Raw genomic sequence first — 12913 nt, 5'->3', positions numbered from 1 at the left:
CCTGGGTCACTAAGGAACTGACACGTGTTCCAATGGTCAGATTTCAAACTCACACGGCAACTTTACTTGGGCTACAAGCAAAGCTGACTTGTCCGACTCTGGACAAGATTCGCTCTCATAGTCTTCACTCGAAGACATAGGTTTTTGGTTAGGCATCACTTCAGTCATTCTGACTAGTTCTCTTGGACCCCACTTAACAGTACGGTGGTTCCTATGACTCAACACAAAATAAAAAGAACTACGAAAGATCTAAGTGTTCGAGCTCCATAGGCTTCATGTGGTGTCTTCTCTTGTCATAGTCTTCAATGTGAATATCTTCATATACCACCTTTGACTTCAATGTCTTCATACATTTTTAGGGGTCATCTCTGGTAGGAAAACCGAATCAATGAGGGACTTCTACCTGTGTTATCCTGCAATCCTCACAAACACATTAGTCCCTCAACTAGGTTTGTCGTCAATACTCCAAAACCAACTAGGGGTGGCACTAGATGCACTTACAATCTCCCCCTTTTTGGTGATTGATGACAAACTAGTTGAAGTTTTCAATGGGGAATATAATCTGTGAAATTGTAAAGGATAAGGAATTGTCTTCATAAGTTGCAAGGGCTCCCCCTGAAGATGTGCATATAAGTAATTTGCTTTTGGAATGCAAATGCACATGGCAGGATGTACTTATGGAGATCCACTTCAACTTATGATGACAATCCACTATGCATGTGAAAGTATATGAAGATAATGACATGCATAATGGAAAATGGACGTCTGTAGAATGATCTAAGTGCGGAATTTATCGTCGCACATGCCGAATTTATCATCGCAAAACAAGGTGGCAGATAAGTAGCAGACGACCATCGAGTATAAGTGTTACAACTCAAAGAACCAAATGTAGCAAAGCGAGAGTTGTAAGCACGAAGAAAAATATAAAGCACCCGCCCATATGAACCCGCTTGAAGACTATCAACCTCATATGCTTCTCCCCATTTTGTCAGTAAGGACTAAAAAGGTTTGAAGACATAGAGCATCTACTCGTTCCCATGAGGAGTAGGTGAAGTAGCTGGGTCGTTGGTGGTGTTTGGCGGTGCTGAAGAGCTTGGAGCAGAGTTGAAGCATGCTGAAGGAGGTGGCGGTGAAGTAGCATCATCTTCATCCTCGATAACTCTGGCAGTCACTGTTGCAGCAGAGGAAGAGAACTTAGAGTCTTCAAGGGATGGAGTTCCCAGCAGCACAGCCCTTCGAGGAGGTGTGGAGTCAAACTTGAATCGCTCAGTGAAGCCATCCTCTTGAAGATCATCTTAAGAACACATCATCGTTAGCCCTTTCCATGTGCGGCGACAGGTTTTATGGGCAACAAAAGAATTCTTGGTGGCAAGATTGCGAATGCGATTAACATCCACCAAGAGGCTTTTCATCTGACGCTTCAGCCAGTCATGATGCCTATCCTGTTTCTGATGAAGAGCCACAAGAAGCTCTCGGTCGTTGAGAACATGAGTGCGCTTCTTGGGTCGTGGAGCAGTTGTACTATCAGTGGCTTCAGTGGAAGCAGGGTGTGGTGCACGTGTAGTGCCAACCAAAGGATACACCCGAGTGACTGCTGCAACTCCTTCAATGCTCTCAGAGAAACTCTGATGCTCTGCATTCTGAAGACTTAGAGGTTCCTTGGCAGGCTCATGATAGATGGCTTCAATAGAGATATCCACATCAGGCAGAAATATCTGATGATTGCGAGCAGATGGCTGATATGAGATATCGGAGTGAAGTTTGATTAGCCGCATTACCCATGGGGTGTAGAACTTCAAGCCAAACAGATCAGAGTCTGATGCAGCAAGTTGGCGAATGAAGAAGTCCTGTGCATTGAAGCATTTTCCATGAAGAATATAGAAGACCAAAGTCTTCATTGCACCCTCAAGCTTGGCATTTGGAGAGTGCCCTTTGATGGGCCAGAGAGTTCGCCTGATGATGTGATAAATGGTTCTTGGCAGATACTCAAGGTCTTCAACGAAGAACTCCGTGGGATAAGCAGCATCTTGGGGCAATGGCTTCATCATGCTGAGCATCTGACTCATATCAGGTTCCGGCTTCTGAAAGATGCTCTCAATAGCTTCACTATGCAGCTGATAGCCATGCTCATAGAGATCGCCAGGAGTGGGCAAACCAGTGAGCTCAATGATGTCAAATGCATTGGCTTCGTGATGAACGTTTCCGGTCATCCACTCTAGGACCCAAGTCTTCGGATCTCTGCTGTACCGGCGGATGTGAAGTGTGGCATAGAATTGGAGCAGCAACTCTTCATTCCAATGCTCTTGGTCAGTAACGAACGGCAGCAGTCCAACTTCCTTGAAGTAATCCAAAGCTTCTTCCAGACAGGGCAGACCAGCTATAGCTTTAATGTCAAGGCGCTTGTGTGGGAAGATGCGACCTTGGTTGTAAAGAATGCATGAGTAATAGCTTCGCTGCGGATAGCTCCAGAACCGACCATATGATATCCTTTCCCTTGAGTAGGGGTTCCTAGAGCTATCGAAGAATGTGTTGTCTGCTCTGAAGCCATTGATATTGAAGGAGCCAGGTGCTGATGTAGGACCTGGGAACCTTGGCAATCTTGGGATTGACTTCTGTACCTGAGGCCTGTGCTCAACATGATAGTCGAACTGGGGACCGGCAGCAGACTTAGGAACAGAAGTGGCAGGATCAGTGGCTTCACTGTCTTCTGAAGCTTTTGTTGGGGAGGGCTCCACATTAGCTTCATTGGTGGTTGTGGCAGCATCAAGATTTTCATCCTCCACTTGATGAGCTGGAGGGTCAGACACAAGCACGTTCTCCTTGAGAACTGCTTCTTGGTGGGACAGGGGAGTGGGAACTTGTGGGACTTCTTCTTCCGTGGCTGATGCAGCCGGATTGTCTTCAGCAGAGACTTGAGGCCTTGGACCTTTGCGAAGCCTGCACAACGCGGGAGACGCCTATGGAGTTGGAGTGGGCTGGGCCTCATAGTCTTCTTCCTCTTGTGGGAAATCCGCCCATGAAGCATCCTGTGCAATTGGCGTCAGTGGACGACCAATGCTGATGAGTTCGCTGTTCTCAAGCTGAGGAAGGACTGCACCATCTTCTACATGGTCATGTTGACCAATGTCTTCAACAGCGATGGGGTTAGCTGCTGGAAAGTCTTCAGCTTCATGAGCCTCTGTGGAAGCAGGCTCATGGATAGTCAGTTGGCGTTCAGCTTCAGGATAGACCATAGAAATGGGTTCAACTATCAAGGGCTCTATGGGAGCAGCCCGATCTTTCTTGGTCTTCCTCTTCTTCTTCGAGCGGGCAGTAGGAGAGGCTTCAGGATGTTTCCTCTTCCTGGCTTCAGCCTCAGCAGTTCTCGTCTTCTTGAGCTCTAAAGTGGTTGACCGGCTTTTTGGCTTCGAGCCAGTCATTCTTGTTGGGAAGACAATAGGAACTGCTTCCTGCCTTGGTGCGTCGGGTTCAGCCGTAGCAGGCTTCTTCTTCTTCTTTGTGGCCATCCTGGGGTCGATGCCAGGACGCCCAAGGGCCTTGCGCTTCTCAGCCTCATTGTAGGCTTGCACACATCTGTCAGCCAGAGCCTTCATGCGCTCACGCGAGCCTCGAGCTTCTGCACGTTTCTTCAGAAAGGCTTCCTTGAGCTCGTGCATCATGATCTTGAAGTTCTTCACTTCTTGCACACTAAGCTTGGCCATATGCTTCTTGAACTGAGCCTTTTCATAGTCAATCTTTTGCTTCAGTTCAACAATGCGCTGGGCGACACCTAGCTCTGAAGCAATGGCGCCTTGGAAGGCGACACTGAGGCCAATGGGTAGCTGCAGATCTTCGAACCTGATGTTTGGCGTGTCAAACCACTCATCAATGAAGTTGTGGATGATTGTCACATCAAAGAGAGGCAGATCATTGGAATTCTGCTTCTTCTTTGCTCTTGATGAGTTGCTCAAGAGCGACATCTGCTAGATCTTCATCACTTGACAGATCAATGGCATCATTGCGCAGAATGGCAGCAGCAGTTAGCTCTTGGCCGGTGTGAGGCAGAGGCATTTTGACCTTCTGGGGCTTGGAGATGCGTGATAATTCTTCGGACTGCACACTGTCTTCAGGAGGTGCAGTTGCCAGTGGCTTCGCCCGTGAGATTTTTGGTGAAGGGGCAGGCTTTGAAGCTTTAGGCTTCTTCAACTGCTTTGGCTTCAGCACTGCAGGCGCTTCATCTGATTCAGTGTCAGCTGCAGGCTCATTCACTGCAGTCCCTTGAAGCAGGATGTGGGTGATGAGGCCTTCAAAGTTGTAGAAAGAACCGATGACATTTGGTTCTGCATCTTGTGTGCCATCTGCCCTTGGTGCTGAGGGACCAGGGTTGAAGGCTAACCCCAAAGTCTTCTTGTTCTGCTTCGCTGAGTTCTGGGCAAACTGGAAGTTGCGCTTAAACAGATTGTCGTCACGACACCATAGTAGTGACGATGGGTGTGCATCAGTAGGCTGTGGCCCGCGGACCATGCAGGGATAGAAGCCCTATTCAATGGCTTCATCTCTGGATCTGGGTAGAAGATTCTTATATAGGATGTCTCCCCATGGTCTCTTGATGGCGTTTTTCTCAGCATATTCCTGGGTTACAAATCGGTATTTGAACCATTGTTCTGCCCAATATCTTCAAATCCATTGGATTCGGGTCTTGCGCTGATTGTAATCCTCTTCAGGATCTGTCTTGTACAGTTCTAAGAGGTCATCTGGCAGATCTCTGGATGTTTCTCCATGACGCTTTCTGCCACCCTTCCTTGCTGTTTTCTCTGAAGCCATAAACTTTAACTTGAAAGGCTTCAACATGTTCAAAGGCTTCAAAGGTTTTCGCTTGCTAGACCAACAGGAACTGGCTTCGGGAGAATTTATGTGATGCTGTAAGAATTCTGCAAATGAATGCAGACTATGAGAACCAAAGGATTCTCCCACGGACATGTACCTATGACAGCATTAAGGTGCGAGGGAAGGGGAATAGGTCATATGCATTCTCAGAAGATTTCGAAGATAAATCAGTTTAGAAGACATTGACCTCATCGTGCGAAGAAATTCACTCATAGATAAGGAGTTGGTTCCAGATTGGTACGGATCCACAGATCAGTAAAAGTGAGGAATCTAACTACTTTGTGAAGCACAAGTGAATATACTAGGCATGTTATGAGATGCAGTATGAGAGAGATCTAACTTGTGTGAATAGAAACTGCTTGTGGTAGAAAGTGACAAATCCATAGGATCAACGGTGCTGTAAAAAGGAAGTTTTATTTACCACACTAAGAACTGCTAGACGGAATGGAAGATGAGGCCGAGCAGTTCGATCTTCCATGCCCTAACTTGGCGACGGAGGACACCTACAGCGACGGCGGAGAGGATGATGTCCGCGGTCGGCGTGAAGGCGGCGTCGGAGAGGTTGCGACAGCGAAGCGCTTCGTCGCCAGCGTCGTCGAGGGCTAGCGGTGGCGCTAGGGTTCGTGCGAGAGTGGAAGAAGAGATAATGACCGCTGTGAAGTGTGTATTCATAGGTACATGGGCGGCACTGCGCTATTACACAGGTGCCCCTGGCGATTCGCATCTGAGGAACACGTGGCCATTATGCGGAATTTTGGGGTTTGTTCCACGTCCCACGCACGCCTGGATTGTCGGGTGGTCGTTCCTACTTCTCCGGGTTTCATGTGGAGGAATGAGCATTGAAAACGGATTTAATGGTTGTCTCTGTATCTTCTGCTGACAAGGACGCAGAGAAGACATTCGACAGTTTCAATAGAATGCATATGATTTGGAGAGATAGAATTTGAGATAGAAAGCATAGAGAGGTCAGGGTCCGATCACATTCACTTAGTTCAAAACATTCAACAAGAAGACATAGCTATAAGTGAATGCTGTAGAGGATAAAACACTAATATATATATATATATATATATATATATATATATATATCTATAATCAACATAGTGAAGATAATCATGAAGATATGTTGAGATCGAAGCCAAACCAAATGTGAAGACATTGCAAGGTAACGCCATGAGTGAAACACTTCAAAATAGAACGTTTGGTGGTGGCGTTACCCACCGTATAGGAAGTATTAGACCCAGACACGGCACACAATTATTGTGGCGCTCCGAAGTCAAATTCCACATTAATGTATTCACACTTAGAATGTATGTCTTCATTGATTGAAGATATACTTTACTTCGTGTGTTGCACAACTAAGTCATCAATATGCATAAGGGTTAGGATGTGTGCCTGATCAGAGGACATTTGAGGATTCCAGGATATTTAGCTCACACCGTAACTTGCAAAATCTCTTCTCATCCAAGGGCTTGGTGAAGATATCTGCCAATTGCTCTTCAGTATTGACGTGTATGATATCAATATCTTCCTTCACAACATGATCTCTGAGAAAGTGATGACGAATTTCAATGTGCTTTGTCTTCGAGTGCTGAACTGGGTTGTTGGCAATCTTGATGGCGCTTTCGTTGTCGCAGTAAAGTGGCACTTGCTTCAGATGAATGCCATAGTCCTTGAGTGTTTGCTTCATCCACAGAAGCTGAGCGCAGCAAGATCTAGCAGCAATGTATTCAGATTCAGCAGTGGAGAGAGATACACAGTTCTGCTTCTTTGAAGACCAACATACTAGTGATCGTCCCAGAAAGTGACATGTGTCTGATGTAGACTTGCGATCAACTTTGTCACCAGCATAATCAGCATCTGAGAATCCAACCAGATCAAACTCTGAGCCCTTTGGGTACCATAATCCTAGAGTTGGGGTGTGAGCCAAATATCGAAGAATTCGCTTCACAGCTAAGTGATGCGACTCCTTTGGTGCCGCTTGAAATCTTGCACACATGCAAACACTAAGCATAATATCTGGCCTAGATGCACATAGATAAAGTAAAGAACCAATCATGGAGTGGTATACCTTTTGATCAAACACTTTACCATTGTCGTCGGGACCCAGATGATGTTTGGCTGGCATTGGTGTCGTGAAGCCTTTGCAGTCTTGCATACCGAACTTCTTCAGGCAATCTTTGAGATACTTCTCTTGAGATATGAAGATGCCGTTGCATTGTTGTCGTATTTGAAGACCGAGGAAGAACTTCAGCTCTCCCATCATAGACATCTGATATTGCTCTTGCATCATATATCCAAACTCTTCACTTTACTTATGATTGGTGCAGCCGAAGATAATGTCATCCACATATGTTTGGCACACAAACAGTTCACCATCATATGTCTTCGTGAAGAGAGTGGGGTCTAGGGAACCAGGTATGAAGCCTTTGCTCTTCAGGAAGTATTTGAGTGTGTCATACCAGGCCCGAGGGGCCTGTTTGAGGCCATACAGTGCCTTGTTGAGCTTGTATACCATGTCAGGATGTTTTGGATCTTCAAAGCCAGGCGGTTGCGCAACATACACTTCTTCTTCAATCTTGCCATTGAGAAAAGCACTCTTCACATCCATTTGATATAGAAGTATGTTATGATGATTTGCATAGGCCAGCATTATGCGTATGGCTTCAAGTCTAGCCACAGGAGTAAATGTTTCATCGAAGTCAATGCCTTCCACTTGAGTATATCCTTGAGCAACGAGACGAGCTTTGTTTCTGACAACTTGACCATGCTCATCTTGCTTGTTGTGGTATATCCATTTGGTGCCTATTATATTGTGCTTCCGTGGATCAGGACGCTTAACCAGTTCCCATACATTATATAGCTCAAACTGTTGAAGCTCTTCCTGCATAGCTTGAATCCGTTCAGTTTCCATGAAGGCTTCTTCAACTTTCTTGGGTTCTGTTATTGAGACGAATGCGAAGTTCCCACAGAAATTTGCTAGCTGAGTTGCCCTTGAACGAGTGAGTGGACCAGGAGCATTGATGCTATCAAGTATTCTTTCAATTTGCACTTCATTGGCAACGCGAGGATGTACAGGGCGAATATTTTGCTCTTGCTGATCATTGTCGTTGTTAGAAGGAATGTCTTCAGGCTGAGCATTGTCTTCATGTTGATCAGGTGCTGAGATGATAAGTTCTTCTTCAGGATGAGCTTCAGAAGGTATAATTTCTCCAGTTCCCATTAGCTTGATTGATTCACTGGATGGAACTTCATCTAGCACATTTGGCAGTTGCTCTCTTTGTGAACCGTTGGTCTCATCGAACCGCACATCCACTGTTTCAACCACTTTGTAATGAAAGAGATTGAAGACTCTGTAGGAGTGCGAATCCTTTCCATATCCAAGCATAAAACCCTCATGTGCTTTTGGTGCAAACTTTGAGGTGTGATGTGGGTCCTTGATCCAGCACCTTGCGCCAAATACTCTGAAGTAACTGACATTTGGCTTCTTGCCAGTAAGGAGCTCATAAGATGTCTTGTTCAGAAGCTTGTCAAGATAAACACGATTGATTGTATGGCATGCAGTATCAATGGCTTCAGGCCAGAATTTTCTTGGAGTCTTGTATTCATCTAGCATCATTCTGGCCATCTCAATGAGTGTTCTGTTCTTGCGTTCGACTACGCCATTCTGTTGTGGCGTGTACAGGGCTGAGAATTCATGTGTGATGCCCAAGGTATCAAGATATGTATCAAGGCCAGTGTTCTTGAATTCAGTGCCATTGTCACTTCTGATGTGCTTTATCTTGGCGCCATAATTGTTCATAGCTCGATTGGCGAAGCGTCTGAAGACATCCTGCAATTCAGTCTTGTAAAGGATTATGTGCACCCAAGTATATCTAGAATAATCATCAACAATGACAAAGCCATAGAGACAAGCAGTAGTAGTAGGACTTGAGTAATGAGTGGGACCGAAAAGATCCATGTGAAGCAGTTCGAAGGGTCGAGTAGTGGTCATGATTGTCTTCGAGGGATGTTTGGCCCTCGTCATCTTCCCTGCTTCACAGGCACCGCATAAGTGAGCTTTCTTGAACTTGACACCCTCGATGCCTATGACATGCTTCTTCTTTGCAAGGGTGTGGAGGTTCCTCATGCCAGCATGCCCTAGCCTCCGATGCCAGAGCCAGCATTCTGAAGCTTTTGCTAGAAGACATACGGCAAGTTGTGGTCCTGCTGAGAAATCTACCACGTACAAGTCATCTTTTCGATACCCTTCAAATACTAGAGACTTGTCAGATTCCATTAGTACAAGGCAACGATATTTTCCAAATATTACGATCATGTTCAAATCATAAAGCATTGAGACAGACATTAAGTTGAAGCCATGGGATTCAACAAGCATGACTTTATCCATGTGTTGATCCCTTGAGATTGCAACTCTACCTAGACCCAATACCTTACTTTTACCAGTGTCAGCAAATGTGATGTGGCTCTTGTCGGATGGACGTAAGGTTGAGTCCATAAGAAGGCTTCTTTTGCCAGTCATGTGATTTGTACACCCACTATCAATAATCCATTCTGAAGACGCTGGTGTCATACCCTACATTGCAGTTAGGGGGATAGGCTTCACCAAGAGCATTGTGAAGCAAAAACATTTGACGAACCAATGGGTTATGAAAGCTTAGATCAAGATTAGGACTAATAGGGAGAGTAGCAAGCGATTCAGGAACGAAGTACATATTAAGACCATTCGGGCATTTGATCTTGCGCCCTACAAGATGTTTAAGGTCCCGAGCAATAGCGTCAGATGATTTTGGTTTTCTGCTGGAGACCTTTCCCTGCAAGAGAGAGTTAAGCTTTCTTAGCCACCCACATCTTCAAGGGTGGCTTAGAAGCAATAAGTCTAAGTTTAGCATCTAAGAATTTTGGCTTTGGAGCCCTAGCAAACAGTTTTGCAGGCGGACAATAGTACTCATAAGAATAAGCAGAATAGTTCTTGGTCTTATGAACATGGCGGTTTGACGAACCGCTCTCATATTCATATGCCTGAGTATGGTTTCCCTGCAAAACATTTGCGTTAGTGCGACTCAGGTGAGTCCTCTGTCTGTATGAAGCCTTTGGACCATATGAAGCCTTTGGTCTGAGGTTTGTCTTCTTCATGTGAGGTGTCATGATGACATTCAAAGGAAGATTCTCCAGACACTTTTTCGGAACCCAGATCTTCTTAATAGGCGGTCCATTCCTGCAGTTAGTACCAATGTACCTGGCAAACACTTCACCATTCTGATTCTTAAACAGTTTATAGTTTGCATCAAGAGATTCATCAATGATAATGGGGTTAGCACAAGTGAAGCCAGATAGATTGGATGGATCTGCTGAAGGTTCCTTTGCAGCAACCCACGTGGTTTTGGGGTACTGCTAAGGTTTCCAGTAAGAGCCATCAGCATTCATTTTCCTTATGAACCCAACACCCTCTTTCCTAGGGTTTCGGTTCAGAATTTGCTTTTTGAGGACATCACATAGTGTCTGATGCCCTTTAAGACTTTTGTACATCCCTGTTTCAAGCAATGTCTTCAACCTAGCATTCTCGTCAGCAATAGCAGTGGTATCCTCAGCAGAGGGGTTAGTTACCATATCAACAGTTGAAGATATTGCAACAGCAGTAGCAGTAGAACATTCAGCAACAGAAGTAGCATTATCACGCTCAGTGCATTTAAGACATGGTGGTTCAAATCCTTCCTGAGCAGAACTGATCTGTTTGGCGCAAAGTGACCCGCTTTCCTTTTGAAGATCTTCATGAGCCGCTCTCAATTTCTCAAGATCTTGCTTCCTTTGAAAATAATCATAGGAAAGCTTTTCATGAGTTGTTGAGAGAGTTTCATGACGACTTTCAAGTTCCTGATACTTAAGGTGAAGATTTTTTATGTCTTCAATTAATGATTCAGATCGAGTCATTTCAGCACCTAACAGATCATCGCTTATGTCTAACAGTTTTTGTATGTTCCATAGCTTTCTGTTGTTCAGTTGCAATTTTAGCAAGTGTTTTGTAGCTGGGTTTTGAACCACAATCAGAGTCATCATCACTAGATGTTTGATAGTGAGTAGTGCGTGAGTTTACCTTGGCACCGCGTGCCATGAAGCAGTAGGTAGAAGCGGAGTAGTCCTTGTCATTTGCATCGGTGTCGGTGGTGAAGTCATTGTCTTCAGTGTTGAAGATGGACTTGGCAATGTATGCTGTAGCCAGACTTGCGATGCCTGAATCGGACTCCTCCTCAGACTCCACCTCTGCCTCCTTAGAAGCAGACTCCTCCTCTGAATCCATTTCCTTGCCAACAAACGCACGTGCCTTGCCAGATGAGCTCTTCATGTGTGATGAAGACTTTGAGGAAGACTTGGAAGAAGACTTTGAGTATTTCTTCTTCTTCTTCTTGTCGTCAGAGTCATATTCCTTGCTCTTCTTCTTCTTTTTGTTCTCATTGTCCCACTGTGGACACTCAGAGATGAAGTGGCCAAGTTTCTTGCACTTGTGACATGTTTTCTTCTTGTAGTCATGAGCAGAAGCTTCATCATTCCTTGAGCTTGATCGGGAAGACTTTCTGAAGCCTTTCTTCTTGGTGAATTTTTGGAACTTCTTGACAAGCATAGCAAGTTCCCTTCCAATGTCTTCAGGATCATCAGAACTGCTGTCAGATTCTTCTTCAGATGAGGAGACAGCTTTTGCCTTCAAGGCACGAGTTAAACACCCATAGTTTGGACCGTAGATATCTCTTTTCTCAGAAATCTGAAACTCATGTCTGTTGAGCCTCTCAAGTATGTCAGACGGATCGAGTGTCTTGAAATCAGGACGTTCTTGAATCATTAGGGCTAGGGTGTCGAACAAACTATCAAGTGATCTCAGTAGTGTCTTGACGACTTCATCTTTGGTGATTTCAGTAGCGCCGAGGGATTGAAGCTCATTTGTGATGTCAGTGAGTCGGTCAGATGTGAGCTGGACATTCTCATTGTCATTTCGCTTGAAGCGGTTGAAGAGGTTGCGAAGGACACTGATTCTCTAATCTCTCTGGGTTGAGATGCCTTCATTGACCTTGGAGAGCCAGTCCTAGACCAGCTTAAATGTTTTCAAAGCACTCACACAGCCATACTATCCTTTGGTCAGATGACCACAGATGATGTTCTTGGCAGTAGAGTCCAGTTGAACGAATTTCTTGACATCAGCAGCAGTGACACCTTCTCCAGCCTTGGGAACGCCGTTCTTGACAACAAACCATAGGTCGACGTCAATGGCTTCAAGATGCATGCGCATCTTATTCTTCCAGTAGGGATATTCAGTTCCATCGAAGACGGGGCACGCAGCGGAGACTTTAATTATCCCTGCAGTCGACATAGCTAAAACTCCAGGTGGTTAAACCGAATCACACAGAACAAGGGAGCACCTTGCTCTGATACCAATTGAAAGTGCGTTATATCGACTAGAGGGGGGGTGAATAGGCGATTTTTATGAAAGTCTTCAAAATGTGGGAGTTATGAAGACAAACGATAGAAATAAACCTAATACCCTGCAGCGGAAGGTAGACTACACTAGGCAGGCCATAGTCAAGTATTCAATAGAGTGAAAGCACAATGACTAATAGTAGCAATGTAGTAAGGATCAGGTAGGAAGATTTTGTGAAGCCAGACAGAACACGCAGTCACTCAGTGAAGACAAAAGATAGTGCAAACATACAATGACTTCACAAGGAGTAACAGTAAGTAAAGGGAAGGGAAGATGAAACCAGTGACTCGTTGAAGACAATGATTTGTTGGACCAGTTCCAGTTGCTGTGACAACTGTACGTCTGGTTAGGGAGGCTAGGTATTTAAACCTTAGGACACACAGTCCCGGACACCCAGTCCTGAACGCGCAGCTCAGGACACCCAGTCCTCACCGTATTCCCCTTGAGCTAAGGTCACACAGACCTCGCCCAATCACTCTGGTAAGTCTTTATGGTAGACTCCCAAACCTTCACAGACTTCGTTCACCGGCAATCCACAATGTCTCTTGGATGCTCAGAACGCGACGCCTAACCGGCTGG

This window comes from Triticum aestivum, chromosome 6A (assembly GCF_018294505.1).
Source record: "Triticum aestivum cultivar Chinese Spring chromosome 6A, IWGSC CS RefSeq v2.1, whole genome shotgun sequence".
NCBI lineage: Eukaryota > Viridiplantae > Streptophyta > Magnoliopsida > Poales > Poaceae > Triticum > Triticum aestivum.
The sequence above is the reverse complement of the archived record's forward strand: the minus strand, read 5'-3'. Positions refer to the sequence as shown.